Source organism: Procambarus clarkii, chromosome 74 (assembly GCF_040958095.1).
Source record: "Procambarus clarkii isolate CNS0578487 chromosome 74, FALCON_Pclarkii_2.0, whole genome shotgun sequence".
Taxonomy (NCBI): domain Eukaryota; kingdom Metazoa; phylum Arthropoda; class Malacostraca; order Decapoda; family Cambaridae; genus Procambarus; species Procambarus clarkii.
In genome coordinates this window covers 23,861,219-23,878,883 of record NC_091223.1, presented here as the reverse complement: position 1 = coordinate 23,878,883, position 17,665 = coordinate 23,861,219, and positions in this window count along the sequence as shown.

The following is a 17,665-nucleotide window of genomic DNA, read 5'->3' as shown; positions in this document are numbered from 1 at the left end:
CTCACCTAGTTGTGCTTCCGGGGGTTGAGCTAAGGGTCTTTGGTCCCGCCTCTCAACCGTCAATCAACTGGTTTACAAGTTAATGAGCCTATTGAGCACTATCATATGTACACTTAAAACTGTGTATGGAGTCAGCCTCCATCACATCTCTTCGTAATACATTCCATTTGTCAACTACTCTGACACTAAACAAATTCTTCCTAACGTCTTTATGCCTCGTTTGGGTACTCAATTTCTACCTGTGTCCCCTAGTGCGTGTGCCCTTTGTGTTAAATAATCTGTCTTTGTGTTCCTAATCATTAGGTTTGGGAATCTTGTACGTGGTGATCATGTCTTCCCCCTAAGTGTCTAGTCTTCCTGCAACGTGAGATTTAATTCCCGTTGTCTCTCCTCATAGCTCATGCCCCTCAGTTCGCCCCTCAGTTCAAACCAAGCTAACATCGATTGAAATAAGGGTAAAAGGGATTGCTGCGTGCATGTTGATATTGACCAAGATATTGACTAGACCTAGAATCAGTTCACTTAAAGATATAATCACTGGAGCAGTAACTCAGGACAGAAGAGCCTCCAATAGCAACAGGTGGACCCATTGTGCGATAAACACCATCAATACATCCGATATAACAAACACAGTCACTGAGAGGGGTGTCGACGAAATACATGCAGACTTTGTTATGCAAGCCCCTTGGGAATCTCTGCCAGCAGACTTTAAGATTATGGTTATTGAAGGAAAAAAGAACCAGACTAATCCTCATCTGCTACGTAATATTGCACAGATGCATATAGAAGCAAACTTGGCATCCGACAGCTTCACTTACTTCACAGATGGATCAGTAGACCAGCAGGGACAAGAAACCGGAGCTGCAGTTAAAGCAGGAAACTCTGTAAATAGTTGGAGACTCTCAAATGGGTGTTCGGCTTTACAAACAGAGATGCTAGCCATTCAAAAGGCTTTGGAACATGTTCTTGCTGAACATCGACAACATGTTATCATACATACAGGTTCGAGAACTGCATTTGAAACCTTGGGAACAAAAAACACATACATGACAACATCCATCTGATCACAAATATCATATCATTAATGGAAACACTCAAACGTCAAGACGTCGGGGACTTATCAACTAGGTGTCAAGTCATGTAGGAATAATAGGAAATGACATTACAGACGAAGCTGCAAAACTTGCAACTAAGAGAAGAAATGTAGACATTTACTTACCACAGAGTCTATCACAGATTAAGAAAGTAATTAGAAACAAAGCAATGCAAAAGATGTACAGTGACCACAACACAGCAGTTGCAACATCAGGATCTGCGGGTTGGTACAAGAATTCAACTAACTACGAACCACTTAGATTGATGAAAGGGAGCAGTAGAACAACAGAAGTGCATTTACATCGCATCACGCTTGGATACCCATGAGCATGGGAAATCGGCTTACAGGTTCAGGAAGATGAGAGGAAATGTCAGCACTGTGGAGAAATGCCCGACAGACCATTGGAACATTATCTAACACAGTGCACAGTTACAAACCCATTAAGATTTCAACTAAGATTCAACAGAGTAGAAGAATTTGTTAAACACATGCGACAAAATCTTACTGAAGCGACCATACGAGTCATAAATATTCATACTCCGCCCAAGTAAACCAGAAACAAGCAACACTTAGTGGGCCAGCCAGAGGCTTAGGGCCCGCGCAGGAATATCCCTGCCAAAAAAAACTTATATTACATTTGCTCGGGATAAACTCTAACAACCAATTGTTGGACCATTTCTTCAGTGTGTCCATGTCTTCTTGATGCCTCAAGCTGTCCTCCTCTGCCTTATTACTTCTCATAATTTTGGCGTCGTCAGCAAACTTTGAGAGGAATGAGTCTATACTCTCTGAGAGATCATTTACGTATATCAGAAACAGGATAGGTCAGAGAACAGAACCCTGTGGGACTCCGCGGTGACTTCACGCCAATCTGAGGTCTCACCCCTCACAGTAACTCTCTGCATCCTATTGCTTAGGTACTCCCTTATCCACTGGAGCGCCCTACCAGTTACTCCTGCCTGTTTCTACAACTTATGCGTCAGACTCTTATGGGATACTGTCTCAAAGGCCTTTGGAAAGGCCAAAGGTCAAAGGAAAGGCCAACAGTCTTTCTCACGTCCAGGTCCAACAGATCTCTCTTTTCCTAATCTCTGGTAATTTCGAACCCTTCCAAGGCCTCCTGGTTTATTGCCACCTCTCCGAGCTCAAGGACTTCATCTCCTTCTATTGTGAAGACCTCCTGGAATCTCTTCTTGAGTTCTTCACACACCTCTTTGTCATTCTCTGTATACCGGTCCTCACCCGTTTTCAGTGTCATCCCCTGTTCTTTCACTGTTGTTTTCCTCCTGATATGGCTATGGAGAAGTTTTGGATTGGTATTAGCTTTGTTTACAACATCATTTTCATACTGTCTCTCTGCTTCTCTTCTCACACTAACAAACTCATTCCTGGTTCTCCGGCATCTCTCTCTGCTTTCTGCTGTTCTGTTGTTTCGGAAGTTCCTCCACGCCCTTTTGTTCCTTTCCATTCCTTCCATATATGCCCTATTAAATTATGGATTCTTTTGCTTCTCATTTTTTTTCTTTCGGGCCGAGATAAACCTGTTTACTGCCTCCTGACAGTTTTTGGGTGACATAGTCCATCCTATCTTGTACGGTCTTAGTTCTGAGTTCTGCGTCCCACGGAATTTCTTTTAGGAATTTTCTCATTTCCTCATAATTTCCCTTTAGATGTGCCAACCCCTTGTTTTCTAGTTCATTTTAATGGAATATTAATCCTAGCTCTACCAGGTACACAAATATCAATACACTGTGATCACTTATTCCCAAGTAGGCTTCCAACTTAACTTTCCATATATCCGACTCATTCAGGGTGAATATCAGATCAATTATTGCTGGTTCGTCTGTACACCAGAGAACCAGGAAAGAGCATGTTAGTGTGAGAAGAGAAACTGAGAAAAAGTATGAAAATGACATAGCTGATAAAGCCAAGACCGAACCAAAGCTGCTCCACAGTCACATCAGGAGAAAAACAACAGTGAAGGAACAGGTGATGAAACTTTGGTGATGAACGGGTGAGGACAGGTTCACAGAGAATGACAAAGAGGTGTGTGAGGGCCTCAACAAGAGGTTCCAGGAGGTCATCACAATAGAACGAGGTGAGGTCACTGTGCTAGGAGAGGTGGCAGTAAACCAGGCGCCCTTGGAAGGGTTCGATATTACAAGAGATGAGGTCAAGAGGCATCTGTTGGATTTGGATGTGAGAAATGCTGTTGGTTCGGACGGAATCTCGTTATGGGTATTGAAAGAGTGTGCAAAAGCAGTTTGCTTCCCACTCTCCATACTGTATAGTAAGTCACTGGAGACGGGAGACCTACCAAAATTATAGAAGACGGCGAATGTGGTCCCAATATATAAAAAGGGTGACAGACAAGAGGCACTGAACAACAGGCTAGTGTCCTTAACTTGTATACCAATCAAGGTGATGGAGAAGATCGTGAGAAAAAAAACTAGTAACACATCTGGAGAGAAAGGACTTCGTTACAGGCTTAATAGAATTCTACGATCAAGTGACAAAGATTAAGCAAGAAAGAGAATAAGGGGCGGACTGCATTTTCTTAGACAGTCCGAAAGTTTTTGACACAGTACCTCATAAGAGGCTGATGCATAAGCTGGAGAAACAGGCAGGAGTAACTGGCAGGGTGCTCCAGTGGATAGGGGAGTACCAAAGCAATAGGAAGCAGAGAGTTATAGTGAGGGATGAGACCTTAGATTGGCGTGAAGTCACCAGTGGAGTCCCACAGGGCTCTGTACTTGGACCTATTCTGTTTCTGATATATGTAAATGATCTCCCAGAGGGTATAGACTCATTCCTCTCAATGTTTGCTGACGATGCCTAAATTATGAGAAGGAGTAAGACAGAGGAGGACTGTTTGAGGCTTCAAGAAGACCAGGACAAGCTGAAGGAATGGTCGAACAAACGGTTGTTAGAGTTTAACCCTAGTAAATGTAATGTAATGAAGATAGGTGTAGAGAGCAGGAGACCAAATACAAGGTATCATTTGGGAGATGAAATACTTAAAGAATCAGAGAGAGAGAGAGAGAGAGAGAGAGAGAGAGAGAGAGAGAGAGAGAGAGAGAGAGAGAGAGAGAGAGAGAGAGAGAGAGAGAGAGAGAGAGAGAGAGAGAGAGAGAGAGAGCGAGAGAGAGAGAGCGAGAGAGAGAGAGAGAGAGAGAGAGAGAGAGAGAGAGAGAGAGAGAGAGAGAGAGAGAGAGAGAGAGAGAGAGAGAGAGAGAGAGAGAGAGAGCGAGAGAGAGAGCGAGAGAGAGAGAGAGAGAGAGCGAGAGAGAGAGAGAGAGAGAGAGAGAGAGAGAGAGAGAGAGAGAGAGAGAGAGAGAGAGAGAGAGAGAGAGAGAGAGAGAGAGAGAGAGCGAGAGAGAGAGCGAGAGAGAGAGAGAGAGAGCGAGAGAGAGAGAGAGAGAGAGAGAGAGAGAGAGAGAGAGAGAGAGAGAGAGAGAGAGAGAGAGAGAGAGAGAGAGAGAGAGAGAGAGAGAGAGAGAGAGAGAGAGAGCGAGAGAGAGAGCGAGAGAGAGAGCGAGAGAGAGAGAGAGAGAGAGAGAGAGAGAGAGAGAGAGAGAGAGAGAGAGAGAGAGAGAGAGAGAGAGAGAGAGAGAGAGAGAGAGAGAGAGAGAGAGAGAGAGAGAGAGAGAGCGAGAGAGAGAGAGAGAGAGCGAGAGAGAGAGAGAGAGAGAGAGAGAGAGAGAGAGAGAGAGAGAGAGAGAGAGAGAGAGAGAGAGAGAGAGAGAGAGAGAGAGAGAGAGAGAGAGAGAGAGAGAGAGAGAGAGAGAGAGAGAGAGAGAGAGAGAGAGAGAGAGAGAGAGAGAGAGAGAGAGAGAGAGAGAGAGAGAGAGAGAGAGAGAGAGAGAGAGAGAGAGAGAGAGAGAGAGAGAGAGAGAGAGAGAGAGAGAGAGAGAGAGAGAGAGAGAGAGAGAGAGAGAGAGAGAGAGAGAGAGAGAGAGCGAGAGAGAGAGAGAGAGAGAGAGAGAGAGAGAGAGAGAGAGAGAGAGAGAGAGAGAGAGAGAGAGAGAGAGAGAGAGAGAGAGAGAGAGAGAGAGAGAGAGAGAGAGAGAGAGAGAGAACGTTAAGTTAATTAGATGATAGTTTGACGCAAGTGATCTATCCCCTATTTTGAAAATTGGTATCACATTAGCAACCTTCCACGACTCTGGCACTCTGCCTGACTCTAATGATTTATTAAATATGGTAGAGAATGGCTCACAAAGCTCCTCTTTGCATTCCTTAAGCACCCTGGCAAACACTTCATCCGGCCCTGGGGATTTGTTTGGCTTGAGTTTCACTATTTGTTTAATAATTGTTGAGTTTCACTATTTGTTTAATAATTTGAGTTTCACTATTTGTTTAATAATTGTTTAATAATTGTTCGGCTGAAGGCATAATGTTCAGTTCTTCTTTAGTAAATACAAAGAAAAAATATTTATTAAAAATACTACACATCTCTTCGTCATTATCCGTTATTTGACCTGACTCGGTTTTTAATGGTCAAATAACGGATAATGACTTTCCCTAACCTTTGTTCGATATAACTAAAAAAAAATTTAGGATTTGCCTTTGCTTGCCCTGCTATGCGAACTTCAAAGGTACTTTTTGCCCTCCTAATCTCTTTTTTAACATTTCTAATCAGTTGGACGAAATCTTGTTCTATACTGACTTCCCCATTCTTAATCCTTTTGTACCAAGCTCTCTTTTTACCTATAAGGGTCTTCACATCCTTTGTTGTCCATTTCGGCTAATTATTATTCGATCTATTCAATGTGTATGGTATACTACGTTCCTGTGCTTTGATTATAATATTTTTAAATAAGTTATATTTTGTATCCACATGGAAATTCCTTTTTACATCACCCATCACTGTGTTCACGCTCCAAGACCGACCCACCCCTCATGCCCAAGACTTTCTAATTTATTTCACCCCAAAAATTTAATAGACTATTAAAATCAGATTTTCTAAAATCTTGCACTTTAACAGAATTTTCTCCCACAACTCTAATCCATTCTATGTTTAATCTGATTTCTTTGTGATCACTGTTCCCTAGCTCACTCCCTATTTCGATTTCATTAATTTGTGTTTCCCTGTTAGTTAACACTAAGTCTAAAATATCATTTTCCCGCGTTGGTTCAATAATGTGTTGCGTAGGAAAGCAATCGTCAATTAATTCTACAAAATCTTCTGCTTCATTATTCCCTGTTCTGTTAATGTAGCTTATCCCACTAAAATTAAAGTCACCCATGACGCATTTTTACCTTTTTCGTTTAATTCTAGCCAGATAGTTTCCGTGTGTAACTCAGCTTAGATTCCCTCTTTGAGACTACATTTCAAAAATTTTCAAATTTTCCCTAACATATACGGCTACTCCCCCTCCTCGTCTAATATATCTACCTGTGTGAAATATTTTAACTACGTTTATTTGATATACAGTTAATAGTTCTCCGTTATTCTACATTAATCCACGTTTCGCTAAGTGCAATAATATATATTTCTTCCGTGCAGACAAGAGCATTTAAATCGTTTATTTTGTTTCTTAGACTTCTACTGTTCGTGTAATATACCCTAATTGTATTTTTATTTTGAGGTTCCACTCCTTCCCTGATCATTATACCAAGTTGTTTCCCCCACAAACACGTACTTTTATTACTTTCTTTCTCCATATAAATTCCCATATCACTATCTACTAACAGTTTAAACCCAAACAAACCCCTCCAACCACAGGTTCCAACGAGTTGGCAACAGCAACAACCTCAGCCCTGGATAAATGCACCCCATCGCGAGAATATATTTCATTCCTTCAATAAAAGTGTTCCTAGTTATCAATGAACGATATTGCATTTGATTTACAGTGCCACATATGATCGGGAATCCTCGATTGCTCCTAACTAATTCTATGGCTGTCTTAAACCTTTGTATCAGTGCCTCACTCCTAACTCGTCCAACATCATTTCCACCGGAACTAAAACAAATAATGGGGTTGTTCCCATTTCCTGCCATAATATCATTCATGTTGTGTCCTATATCACTAATTCCTGCTCCCGGACAGCAAACCTTGAACCTGTTCTCCCTATCTCTGCCTCAAAAAGCTCTACCTAAATACCTCACCTGGGAACCTCCTGTTACGAACCCGATTCCATCGTCGGAGCATGGAGCGGCGACGTCAACGCCATCTGTGAGTCCGCTCCCGAAACCCCCACAAATTGGTCGAGGCCCTCTAGTGGTGACAGGATTATACCAGCAAGAGGCGCTAGATTACTGTCCTAGTCAGCTGGAGAGGTAGCTGGTGCTGGCCTCTGGTGAGGTGGCGCCTAGAAAATCAGCGCCATCTATTATAGGAGTTATATGTCTATGTCAGAGTACGTAAGTGATGTTTCCTAGTGTCCCATGTACTGACCAGTGTACTGATGACGTGTTTGTATCCACAGAGTCGACGTAGGGCTGCTGTGGTACGAGGACAGTCAGTCTACCCAGGGCAGCCAATAGCTCTCTACTCCATTCTGCTTTACAGAAGCAGTGAGCCGCCAGGGGAGAAGAACTGTGTAGTGTTCTACTGTCTGCCTGTGATGTCGCAGTGACAGAATTCGGCGTATCCCGGGACTGGCTAAGGGAAGAGACGACTGACAGTAAGGTGCTACGGAGGAGCGTAACCAGCGAGTTGCAAGAAGCACCTGCCAGGGGTTCACTACCCTTGTATTTGTACGTGAAGAGGCCAAGCAGCGCGAGGCTGATGTTCTCTGCCAGCACCAGGCTGGAGAGTGATTGTGGGCGTTCACAAGGAGCACCTAGTGAGATTGTGTTTTGGCTTGCTCGTGGCTAGGGTAGGCTCGTTGGTGCTTCCCAGTACTGGTTGAGGACGGTACTGTGTGCTGAGGAAACACGGTTGCTGACAAGACTGCATCAATTGAGCATCGAGGAGCGCTTAGTGTCCCATGAGAGAGACACTTGTGTGTATATATTAAGTGTAGTAATACTTCCTATAGCATTATATATAAGGTGATGGGAAAGTGATTATATATGAATATATTGATAACTGATGAAGTGTCGTATTCAATGCAACCCCTCTCTTGTGTTTTACTTGCATTACCGAGCTCAGTCCTTGAAAGCCACTACTAACTTGGGGCCGGATACCAGAACTTTAGTTCCACCAGCAAAGAACCCGGTTGCGACCCATAGTGGCCGTAACACCTCCCACAACCAAAATTCGCTTACGTACTTCCTTTGCTTTGTGAGCTCCTTGATGGAGCGGCGCTCCCGTCGTTGCCTTGACTTTCCAGCGAATTGCAGTCTCTGTACAGCACTCGTCTTCCAGCACGGCGAATGGGTTGAAAGTCCTTATTGCATTTGTAGGCGGCTTTGTCAGAGTCTTCTTAAGACCCCCTGCTCTTTACGACATTCCAAGGCGAAGACTTTCTACTGCTGATCTCCTCATTTGATTCCCTTGACGTTGTTACATCTGTCTTATCTCCTCCAGCAGGGAATACACCTCTGCCCTCAGAGCTCCACACAGCTCCCTCACCAGCACCAGTTCACTCTCTACAACTTCCATTTTCAATATCAAAACAATTGGAGCTCAAGTTAACACACCTTCTCTCTGAGACCATATATGATGACCAAACCACATTAGAAAAAAACATTTCAGTGTCAGAGTAGTTAACAAATGGAATGTATTAGGAAGTGATGTGATGGAGGCTGACTCCATACACAGTTTCAAGTGTAGATATGATAGAGCCCAGTAGGCTCAGGGACTTGTACACCTGTTGATTGACAGTTGAGAGGAGGGACCAAAATGCCAGAGCTCAACCCCCGCATGCTCAAATGAGTGAGTACAAATAGGTGAGCACGCACGCACGCACGCACGCACACCACACACACACACGAGGGCCTGGTAGCCAGGTGGATAACGCGCAGGACTCGTAATTCTGTGGCACGGGTTCGATTCCCGGACCAGGCAGAAACAAATGGGCAAAGCTTCTTTCACCCTGAATGCCCCTGTTACCTAGCAGTAAATAGGTACCTGGGAGTTAGTCAGCTGTCACGGCCTGCTTCCTGGGATGTGTGTGTGTGTGGTGTGGGGGAAAAAAGTTGTTAGTAAACAGTTGATTGACAGTGGAGAGGCGGGCCGAAATAGCAAAGCTCAATACTCCGCAAAAACACCTAGGTGAATACAACAAGGTGAATACACACACACACCTCACGACATTAGAAGATAGAAGAGCAAGGGGAGACATGATCACTACCTACAAAATTCTCAGAAGAATTGACAGGGTAGATAAAGATAAACTGCTTAACACGGGTGGTACGCGAACAAGGGGACACAGGTGGAAACTGAGTACCCAAATGAGCCACAGAGACGTTAGAAAGAAATTTTTCAGTGTCAGAGTAGTTTAACAGATGGAATGCATTAGGCAGTGATGTGGTGGAGGCTGACTCCATACACAGTTTCAAATATATATATGATAGAGCCCAGTAAGCTCAGGCATCTGTACACCACTTGGGCTGGACGGTAGAGCGGCGGTCTCGCTTCATGCAGGTCGGCGTTCAATCCCCGACCGTCTAAGTGGCTGGGCATCAGTCCTTCCACCCCGTCCCATTCCAAATCCATATCCTGACCCCTTCGAAGTGCTATATAGTCGTAATGATTTGGCGCTTTCTCCTAATAGTTATCTTCCCTGCCCTCAGTGGTTGATATTATTTTTACAAAGCGTTATATGACAAAGAGTGCTGGGAAGACGGGACACCACGAGGGTAGCTTTCATCCTGTAACTACACTTAGGTAATTACAGTTAAGTAATTTCCAGTTGATTGACCATTGAGAGGCGGGACAAAAGAGCCAAAGCTCTACCCCTGCAAGCACAATTAGGTGAGTACACTGACACACTAGCGGAAAGGCCCTAGGCTTGGGTAAGGAACTACCTAACAGGAAGGAGCCAGAGATTAATGGTAAGGGGTGAGAAGTCGGACTGGCGAACAGTAACGAGTGGAGTACCTCAAGGATGGGTGCTGGAACCAATTCTATTTCTAATTTACGTAAATGATATGTCTACAGGAATGGAATCCTATATGTCAATGTTCGCGGATGATGTAAAATTGAGAAGAGTTGTGACATATAAGGATTATAGGATCCTCCAAGAGGACCTGGGCAGATTGCAAAGATGGTCAGAGAAATGTTTACTGGAGTTCAACACGAGTAAATGTCAAGTTATGGAAATGGGACTAGGTGATAGGAGACCAAAGTGACAGTTCACAATGAAGGGAAACTGTCTACCTCTGACGATTCGAGAAAGAGACCTAGGAATGGACGTAGCACCTAATCTAGTAACTCTTGAGGCACATAAAATTAGGATAATTACTGCCTACGTGAGACCAGTTTCAAAGTATGCCGCGCCATCATGGAGGCCCCACCTGAAGAAACATATAATGAAACTGGAAAAGGTTCAAAAGTTTGTGACGAGGCTTGTCCCAGAGTTACTAGGGATGGGACATGAAGAGTGCCTGTAGGAACTGTGCCTTACGGCACTAGAAAAAAGAAGGGAGAGAGGAGATATGATAGGAACGCTTAAATTACACAAGGGAATTGACAAAGTGGAAATAGATGAAATGTTAACACGGAATAGTAACAGAACGAGGGGACATGGATGGAAGCTGGAAACTCAGATGAGTCACAGAGATGTTAGGAAGTATTGTTTTAGCGTGAGAGTAGTGGAAAAATGGAATGCACTTGGGGAACAGGTTGTGGAAGCAAATACTATTCGTAATTTTAAAACCAGGTATGATAGGGAAATGGGACAGAAATCATTGTTGTAAACAACCGATGGCTACAAAGGCGGGATCCAAGAGCCAATGCTCGATCCTGCAAGCACACACACATACACCGAGGGCGCTAGTGGCTGACTGGGTAGCACGCTGGATACGTAGTCCTGTGGTCCGGGGTTCGATTCCCGTCGCCGGTGGAAACAGATGGGCAGAGTTTGTTTCACTCTGATGCTCCTGTTACCTAGCAGTAAATAGCCTGGGAGTTAGAAAGCTATTACGGGCTTCTTCCTGGGGTGTGTGCGTGTGGGGGGGGGGGGGATTTTAGTAACAGTTGATTGATTGACAGTTGAGAGGCAGGCCGAAAGAGCAAAGCTCAAATCCCGCAAGCACAACCAGGTGATCACACACACACACACACACACACACACACACACACACACACACCCAAGGAGATAAAACGCTCCTCGTTCGTCAGGAAGCTTGTTCCAATTTTCACTGAAGTCCTTATCTCCAGCAGGAGTGGTCGGCTTCAGTCACTTATCAGCTGGTGCAAAGGGCCTCAGACTGTCACTAACCAGCTGGTGCAGAGGGCCTCAGACTGTCGCTAACCAGCTGGTGCAGAGGGCCTCAGACTGTCACTAACCAGCTGGTGCAGAGGGCCTCAGACTGTCACTAACCAGCTGGTGCAAAATCTCAGAATTTCTTTTACTGTTTCATATATTTAAATGTTCCCCCCTTGCTTGCAGGCGGACGCTCCACACACACAGATTAAGTGTTCGTTCACATCCCAGCGCCGCTCTCCACCCCGTTGAGGTCAGCGCCGCTCTCCACCCCGTTGAGGACAGCGCCGCTCTCCACCCCGTTGAGGACAGCGCCGCTCTCCACCCCGTTGAGGACAGCGCCGCTCTCCACCCCGTTGAGGTCAGCGCCGCTCTCCACCCCGTTGAGGTCAGCGCCGCTCTCCACCCCGTTGAGGTCAGCGCCGCTCTCCACCCCGTTGAGGTCAGCGCCGCTCTCCACCCCGTTGAGGTCAGCGCCGCTCTCCACCCCGTTGAGGTCAGCGCCGCTCTCCACCCCGTTGAGGTCAGCGCCGCTCTCCACCCCGTTGAGGTCAGCGCCGCTCTCCACCCCGTTGAGGTCAGCGCCGCTCTCCACCCCGTTGAGGTCAGCGCCGCTCTCCACCCCGTTGAGGTCAGCGCCGCTCTCCACCCCGTTGAGGACAGCGCCGCTCCCCGTACCATTCATGTCAGCGCCTGGAACTTCACCTCCCCATAAAGTCCTTTCACCACTCTCACAACTCCACATTTCCTGGCCGCTGCACATCTCACCCCACTTACATTTAAGGTCTCTTGATCTTCCCTTAGAAAATCCCTTCTGAAGGGGCACGAGCGGGGAACTCTCAGTCCTCACTAAATCCTCTTATCATATCTGTCACTGGCAATGATTTTTATTTCTCATTTTACGGAGATGAAATTGTGGCCGAGCTTCAAACAGAAATGTCTCATTTATATTCATGTTGTTAGCAGAGAGATATATATGTATGTATGTTTGTCTGTATTGGAAGCCACACGACTAAGACTAAACTTATCCAAACTTGTAGGAGTAATTGTCTAAGGTACAGATCGAACATAGGTTGATCAGCATAAGCTTAATAAGTTAATTGATTTAAGGAACATTAGTAATTATTGATTACACTTCAATTCCCTCACTTCAATATCAGACTCTCACGGATTCAATTCCGTTCAAGTGTGAAACATTACTTGATAGGTTCGAAGAATGTTTTCTTCGTCAGAAAAAATTATTTCCTTAATATCAATGCAAGTTTTATTTCTTGCTAATATTATATTTTATGAAAGGGAAGAGGGCCTAAGTGGGGGTAAGAGGGAGAGGGGGAGGAAAGGTGGGGAGCACGTCAGGAGGGGGAGGGGAAGGGGGGTGGGGAGGTGTAAGAGAGGGGATCAGGGGAGTAGTGGGGATGACCATCACAGACGTGTGTAACAGCATGTCTGACACAGCAACTCTTGAATAGCAGCCTTACAGCACGTTCATGCTGCAATGTCACTGGAAGAATACTTTCCCTGTTGCCATTTTGAAAATTGGTTGCTATTTTTCATTCCAAATGCGAAAGTGTTATACACTGAATACGTCCTTAATTATTATGCTTTATGCTAATAAAGAAAACCTTTGTGGTAATTCCTTTAATGTAGCAATGGAATTGTCTTATTCTTGAGTGTTGCAGCGCTCGACTGTCTGCTGCTGTACAGAGACTCACAGTTGGCTGTCTAGTGCATGTAGTGATGGCTGCTCCAGCTCCAGTATTATGTATTGGGTCTATTTGTTTGAAAGTGAAGATTCAGTACTGCCGAGCAGCTCAAGGATCAAATGTTAAGAGAATTATAGTTATGTGCCACGGTGTCGGGGTGTACCTCCGTCAGCCTCTGGGGTGCACCTCCGCCAGCCTCTGGGGTGCACCTCCGCCAGCCTCTGGGGTGCACCTCCACCAGCCTCCGGAGTGCACCTCTGCCAGCCTCAGGGGTGTACCACCGCCAGCCTCCGGGGTGCACCACTGCCAGCCACCGGGGAGCACCACCGCCAGCCTCCAGGGAATCCAAGGTTGACATCAGGGGTTGGGGCAGGTAGGGCATTTAATGGGTGGGGGATGGGGGAGGTGCTTCTCTCACTGTGTCTGTTGAGCTGCTTGTGGAGAGTTCCCTGCTCCCCTCTGGGATTGTAGGGCTCAGGGTTGTAACTCCCAGATTCCTTTATCTCTCCCTGCGCTCCCTCCTTGCGGCTACTGCCCTCCTTCTCTCGTCCCTTGTCATATCCCTCTGTGGGAATACTTTTTTGAACTTCTGTACATTTGCTAGTCCGCTCTTCCTTGCTAACAAGTCCTCTTTTGTTCTCTCTCTTGTGAATAACACTTTTATCAGAAGGTCTCTGTCCTTGTTGTATCGTCCGATCCTGAAAACCTTCTCAATATTTTGATCATCCCTCTCTATCTTTACCCTTTAAGAATATCATTAACTTCATTTTTGTCCTTGTCTTTCCTGTCCACTGAACCGGTCAATGTTTGTTCTTTAATGCCTACTATTACTACTGCTCTTTTCTGCTCTATCAGCGGGCTAATACATCTAGCTACTTCCTGAGAAGAAGCCACTTCCATGGCAACTTCCCTAACTACAGACCTAGCTTCAGGGTTCATTTTAAGCAGTTCTGCAAAAGAGGATTGTGTTGTAGAAGTCCCCTTAACAGTAGCATTCCCATCTCCCTGAGGTACGGTTTGTGTCTGGTATTGGGGAGGAGTCTCCTTCAGGCTTCTTATCTCCTCATTTATCTGTGTGTGTGAGAGTGTGTGTGCGTGTATGTGAGTGTGTGTATTCACCTAGTTGTGTTTGCGGGGATTGAGCTTTGCTCTTTCGGCCCGCCTCTCAAACTTCAATCAACTGTTTACTAACTACTTTTTTCCACACCACACACACACACCTCAGGAAACAGCCCTTGACAGCTGACTAACTCCCAGGTACCTATTTACTGCTAGGTAACAGGGGCATTCAGAGTGAAAGAAACTTGCTCATCTGTTTCTGCGGGAATCGAACCCGCGCCACAGAATTACGAGTCCTGTGCGCTATCCACCAGGCTACCAGGCCCCCCTGTGTGTGTGTGTGCGGGTGTGTATACTCACCTATTTGTACTCGCCTATTTGTGCTGGCAGGGGTTGAACTTTGGCTCTTTGGGTCCCGCCTCTCAACCGTCAATCAACTCGTGTACAGATTCCTGATATTCCTGATTCCTGGGCTCTGTCATATCTACATTTGAAACTGTGTATGGAGTCACCCTCCACCACATCACTTCCTAGTGCATTCCATCTGTTAACTACTCTGACACTGAAAAAGTTCTTTCTAACGTCCCTGTGGCTCATGTGGGTACTAAGTTTCCACCTATGTCCCCTTGTTCGTGTCCCACCCATGCTGAAGAGTTTGTCTTTGTCCACTCTGTCAATTCCCCTGAGAATTTTGTAGGTGGTTATCATGTCTCCCCTTACTCTTCTGTTTTCCAGGGATGTGAGGTTCAGCTCCTTTAGCCTTTCCTCGTAGCTCATTCCTCTCAGTTCCGGGACGAAATGTGTGTGTGTGAGTGTGAGTGTGTGTGTGTGTGTGTGTGTGTGTGTGTGTGTGTGTGTGTGTGTGTGTGTGTGTGTGTGTGTGTGTGTGTGTGTGTGTGTGTGTGTGTGTGTGTGTGTATTTACTATTTGTGTCTGCAGAATCGAGCAATAACCTCTTGGACTCAGCCTTTCTAACCAATGTAGTTTTCCTCTATTTAGTCTACTACATATATATTTCTCTCTGACTCACGCACACACATACACACCCAGGAAGCAGCCCGTTGTAGCTGTCCAACCATACCCACCGTCCAACCATACCCACCGTCCAACCATACCCACCGTCCAACCATACCCACCGTCCAACCATACCCACCGTCCAACCATACCCACCGTCCAACCATACCCACCGTCCAACCATACCCACCGTCCAACCATACCCACCGTCCAACCGTACCCACCGTCCAACCATACCCACCCTCTAACCATACCCACCGTCCAACCATACCCACCATCCAACCATACCCACCCACCAACCATACCCACCGTCCAACCATACCCACCGTCCAACCATACCCACCGTCCAACCATACCCACCGTCCAACCATACCCACCGTCCAACCATACCCACCGTCCAACCATACCCACCCTCCAACCATACCCACCCTCCAACCATACCCACCGTCCAACCATACCCACCATCCAACCATACCCACCGTCCAACCATACCCACCGTCCAACCATACCCACCATCCAACCATACCCACCATCCAACCATACCCACCGTCCAACCATACCCACCGTCCAACCATACCCACCATCCAACCATACCCACCCTCTAACCATACCCACCGTCCAACCATACCCACCGTCCAACCATACCCACCATCCAACCATACCCACCGTCCAACCATACCTACCGTCCAACCATACCCACCGTCCACCCATACCCACCCTCCAACCATACCCACCGTCCAACCATACCCACCGTCCAACCATACCCACCCTCCACCCATACCCACCCACCAACCATACCCACCGTCCAACTATACCCACCATTCAACCATATCCACCGTCCAACCATACCCACCGTCCAACCATACCCACCGTCCAACCATACCCACCGTCCAGCCATACCCACCCACCAACCATACCCACCGTCCAACCATACCCACCGTCCAACCATACCCACCCTCCACCCATACCCACCCACCAACCATACCCACCGTCCAACTATACCCACCATTCAACCATATCCACCGTCCAACCATACCCACCGTCCAACCATACCCACCGTCCAACCATACCCACCGTCCAGCCATACCCACCCACCAACCATACCCACCGTCCAACCATACCCACCGTCCAACCATACCCACCGTCCAACCATACCCACCGTCCAACCATACCCACCCACCAACCATACCCACCGTCCAACCATACCCACCGTCCAGCCATACCCACCCACCAACCATACCCACCGTCCAACCATACCCACCGTCCAACCATACCCACCCACCAACCATACCCACCGTCCAACCATACCCACCGTCCAACCATACCCACCGTCCAACCATACCCACCGTCCAACCATACCCACCGTCCAACCATACCCACCGTCCAACCATACCCACCCACCAACCATACCCACCGTCCAACCATACCCACCGTCCAACCATACCCACCGTCCAGCCATACCCACCCACCAACCATACCCACCGTCCAACCATACCCACCGTCCAACCATACCCACCGTCCAACCATACCCACCGTCCAACCATACCCACCGTCCAACCATACCCACCGTCCAACTATACCCACCGTCCAACTATACCCACCGTCCAACCATACCCACCATCCAACCATACCCACCGTCCAACCATACCCACCGTCCAACCATACCCACCATCCAACCATACCCACCGTCCAACCATACCCACCGTCCAACCATACCCACCGTCCAACCATACCCACCGTCCAACCATACCCACCGTCCAACCATACCCACCATCCAACCATACCCACCGTCCAACCATACCCACCCACCAACCATACCCACCGTCCAACCATACCCACCGTCCAACCATACCCACCGTCCAACCATACCCACCCTCTACCCATACCCACCCACCAACCATACCCACCGTCCATCCATACCCACCGTCCAACCATACCCACCGTCCAACCATACCCACCATCCAACCATACCCACCATCCAACCATACCCACCGTCCAACCATACCCACCATCCAACCATACCCACCATCCAACCATACCCACCGTCCAACCATACCCACCGTCCAACCATACCCACCATCCAACCATACCCACCGTCCAACCATACCCACCGTCCAACCATACCCACCGTCCAACCATACCCACCATCCAACCATACCCACCATCCAACCATACCCACCATCCAACCATACCCACCGTCCAACCATACCTACCGTCCAACTATACCCACCGTCCACCCATACCCACCGTCCAACCATACCCACCATCCAACCATACCCACCATCCAACCATACCCACCATCCAACCATACCCACCCACCAACCATACCCACCATCAAACCATACCCACCGTCCAACCATACCCACCATCCAACCATACCCACCGTCCAACCATACCCACCCACCAACCATACCCACCGTCCAACCATACCCACCCACCAACCATACCCACCGTCCAACCATACCCACCATCC